The sequence below is a fragment of the Palaemon carinicauda genome, chromosome 18 (assembly GCF_036898095.1).
Source record: "Palaemon carinicauda isolate YSFRI2023 chromosome 18, ASM3689809v2, whole genome shotgun sequence".
Taxonomy (NCBI): Eukaryota; Metazoa; Arthropoda; class Malacostraca; order Decapoda; family Palaemonidae; genus Palaemon; species Palaemon carinicauda.
In genome coordinates, this window is record NC_090742.1 from 69,860,104 (window position 1) to 69,865,103 (window position 5,000).

Consider the following 5,000-nt stretch of genomic DNA (forward strand, 5'->3'; position numbering starts at 1 on the left):
TATATATATATATATATATATATATATATATATATATATATATATATATATATATATATATATATACATTTTTTTTTTTTTTTTTTTTTTTTTTTAGTGGGTTGATGGAAAGAAAGTTGCAAGTGGAGAAATCCTGATGAAAATGGTACCAATAGATACATAAAAATATTCTCTTTGTTTTCTGAGTTCAAATCTGCTCTATGATTTTGATGTTTCATATACAGTATGCTTGAGAACATCCTTCCCAATTTAAAACTTTATTAGAATGATAAGAGAAGGAATGATAGCAGAGACAAACATTTAGAAGCACTAGGTTTTCGTAATTCCCATTGAAGTTGACGCTGTTGATTATATCGGGGAAAGCTTTCGAGTATGAAAGGCTTTTGGTTTTGAATAATTCACAAGATTTTCGGTCACAAGAAGATTGCTCTCTTACTTCTTCGGGGGTACCCTATCCATAGAGCGTCTCTGTCAGAAAACTACTGCTTCTCCAGGTATAGTTTAATGATAATGATAATAATAATGATGATAATAACAATAATAATAATAATAATAATGACGATGATAATAATGATAATAATAATAATTTGGATAATAATAATAATAATTATCATCGTCATTATTATTATTATTATTATTATTATTATTATTATTATTATTATTATTATTATATTCCATTTGTAATAAAGAGCAAGTTTCTGGATCTCCCGCTAGCGTGACAGGAAAGATTATATATATATATATATATATATATAGATAGATAGATAGATAGATAGATAGATAGATAGATGAAATCTTTCCTGTCACGCCAGCGGGAGAGGAAGTAGTCATACCCTTGTAAGAGTGGGTACCCCAAAAGATACGTTCGGAAACCACACACTTGAACAAATTTTCGAACCAGCGTGTTGTAGTTAGGAACTGGTTTGGCAATTTGTGGGAGTCATTTCTCAGTGTACCTCCCCCCCCCAGCGTGTGACAGGAAAATATATATATATATATATATATATATATATATATATATATATATATATATATATATATATATATGTGTGTATATATATCAAAGGATAAATAGAAAGATACTTGCTCTTTATGATATAAGGGAGATTTTGATATTTAAAGGGGATGGCTTTCGTTTGAAAAGAGTAAACGATAAAATTAATTAAACTGGACGGGAGCGGAAACAGTTTCAGTTGAAGGTTTGAAAGGGAAAATCCATATTTGTTGAATGGATAAACAGTCTTTGATGGGGGGAGAGTGATTAAAAAAAAAAAAAAATATTTTCTTTTTTGCAGATACATAAAGTTAAAGTTGAATAATACTGTCTAATGATCAGACTCTAGATTTCAAAATGAGAAGTTTACGTGTCTATTGGAAGGCATTTCAATTACAGAGAATAAAAGAGAGAAACGAAGAGTAAACAGATTTTGTAAAATCATTAAGTTCACTAAAGATTTTGACACAGGAACGAAGAGTAAACAGATTTCTTGAAAACATTACGTTTACTAACTAATTTGACACAAATTACTATTGGTAACATATGGATGCAGATGATATAAAAAATGCAAAATAATTATAAAATTACATCACAATTCTAAAAAGTATAATTCCCAAAAGTAGATATATATATTTTATTTTTTTTTTCACAAATTGCTATTGGTATTGTATGGACGCGGATGATGATATCCAAATAAATAAAACTTCCAAATACATATAAAATTATTTCACGGTACTAAAAGTATAATTGCCAATAAATAAAGATTTTAAAGAATTTGGTATATGGATTATTTGGAAATAACAAAATAAAAAAAAAATAATGTAAATGTTATGAAAGATCTGTTCCTCTGCTGAAGATTCTATTAGTTAATGCATAGCATGGACAAAATAAGTGGAATGAACCATTTATATTTTTGATAGAGAAGAAAATCGAAAGAAAAAAGGAGACAAAATCACGCATTATCAATAGCAAGTGGCCATGTACAGTTGGCTTCATTAATTCCGGTATACTGACCTCTCCTTAGCTTTCCGTGAAGTATGCCGGAATTTATGAAGCCAACTGTACGACCTAGAAACTCTGAGAGGTTGGAATGTGTAGCATTAAATTCCCAAGGAACTAAACTTTCAGTATGAGATTCACTGGAGATGAATTCTCTGGGAAAGTAAGTTGTAATGCGCGCACGCGCGCGCACAATCCACCGTCTCTGTGTGGTACTGAATAATCTATAAGCTCCGGTACCGGATTATCAGACCCAACTTTATTTATAGATCCTAATAATAAAATAAATTAAACCCAAAGCCAATGTGGTAACGTCCCAGACTGGCAAACTCGTTAGTTTCTTTGGTTGGTGCAACCTCACTGTCCTTGTGAGCTAAGGAGGGGGGTTTTGTGGGAGCCTATAGGTCTATATGCTTAGTAATCAGCAGCCATTTCCTGGCCCTCCTTGGTCCTAGCTTGGGTGGAGAGTGGGCTTGGGCGCTGATCATATATATATATATATATATATATATATATATATATATATATATATATATATATATATATATGAATGAATGGCAGGGGCAAGGGACAGTAACATTGCCCTATCGAGCAGGACAATGCTCTACAGACTGACCATATATATATATATATATATATATATATATATATATATATATATATATATATATATATATGGTCAGTCTGTAGGGCATTGTCCTGCTCGATAGGGTAATGTCACTGGCCCTTGCCTCTGCCATTCATGAGGGCCCTTTAAACCTTTAAACCTGATCCTGAAATAATGTGTGTGTGTGTGTGTGTGTGTTTCCCGTTGGGGGTTAGTGTCATCAATGCACCTCTAGCGGAGCACTGTAGGCATTTCTTTAAGGGTCTTAGCAGCATTCCTTCGGCCCCGAGCTGTACTTGTTTCAAGTCCGTCACCGCTTCCATTGTTCCATCTTGCTGTCCAGCTCCTTGGATCCCCCCAGTTGAACTTTGGCTCTGAATGGCCTAAATTCATAAATTCACTCCGTATGTATATATATATATATATATATATATATATATATATATATATATTATATATATATATATAGTGTGCATATATATACAGTATATATATATATATATATATATATATATATATATATATATATATACTGTATATATATATATAGATATATATATATATATATAGATATATATATATATATATATATATATATATATATATATACTGTATATATATATACACAGTATATATATATATATATATATATATATATATATATATATTTATTTATATATATTGTGTGTGTGTTTGTGCGTATGTGTGTGTACCATGGACCTTGACAACTTGATAATGGGATTTTGTAAGTATCCAACAAGATGTCAATTAAAACGTCAAATATTCATTGTTATCGTTGCGTGAAAATTTATCTATGATTTTTTTATATTATTCAACTTGAATTTAGACTTACCTTTCTGTTTATTGGCTGTAAATTGTTGCTTCAGTATCTTATAAATTTTTATATGGTGGTGTTTCATATTATTCAGTAGATAGATTGACTTTGACACAACTAAATTATTATCACAGGAACTTGCTTTGCTCCTCAGGTCATCAAATCTTCGAAAAACGGATAATTTATTTTAAGATTTATTATAATTATTATTATTACTATTATTGTTGTTGTTGTTGTTGTTGTTGTTGTTGTTGTTGTTGTTGTTGTTATTATTATTATTAATTGCTAAGCTGCAACCCTAGTTGGAAGAGCAGAATTCTATAAGGCTGGGGTCTCCAATAGGGAAAATAGCCCAGTGAGGAAAGGAAACATGGAAAAAATTTAATTTTTTAAGAACAGTAACATTAAATACTATATAAACTATAAAAACTTTAACAAAACATATGGCTTTTAATCAATTACTCTCATTCCAGTCGTTAGCTCGCTTGCCAAACATAATTTTTGGATTTTTCAAACAAATGGTATGTAGCATTTTCATAATTTGCTTTTAATTTCTTACAGGTATGTGTTGAAGCAGTAAATGTCTGCAGCAAACGCAGCTTGCTTTAATGGGTCGGTAGGTGAGAATATGTTTGTTTGACTTAACAGATCGTTAGTTCGTGCTTTATTAATGTTGTTCTTAGGCGTAAATGTATCTTTTTAATGATAACAATACTGTGATTCGAATAACCAGTTCCTCGAACCATTATATTTTTAACTTTTTTTGATGCAACGATACCGCTATCCTAAATCCTTTAGTTATTGCGATGCTGTAGTTATATTTCAGCCTTTTTCTTGGATACTTTAGTAGATGGGAATTTTAAATTACCAGTAACTAGTTAATGTTCAATCAATGAAAGAAGACGACTTTGAAATAATATAGAACTTGTTTTATTATCATTATTATTATTATTATTATTATTATTATTATTATTATTATTATTATTATTATTATTATTATTAATTTTACCTCCCCTCTTACAAATATAAAAACCTTAGCAATGCTAAATTTAGGGAAAAAAGCATGTATTTATATATATATATATATATATATATATATATATATATATATATATATATATGTATATGTATATATATATATGTATATATATATATATATATATATATATATATATATATATATATATATATATATACATACCTTTTTACTTGACTTACTCCCTCTACATATACCTCCCTCTTCCTCCTTCTTAATGGATCGTTCTCACATTACTCTGTATACTGGTTTCTGTTTTTTTTATTTTCATACAATGTACAATTTGTTATATATTTATATTTCATATTTTTCTTCATCTACTTATCCTTGTTGTTTGCATTTTGTTTGATACGTTTTGTTATTCCATTTGTAAGAGCATCACACATTTCTTACCTTTTCCCCATCCTCTTGTCTGCTGAATTTTCCCCCAAGTTATTTTTCGTTAAATTCTGCCTCATTCATTTCCTCTCCTCATTTCCTCTCCTTCCCCTTTCCCGTTCCCAACGCATCATCTTCCCATCTCTCT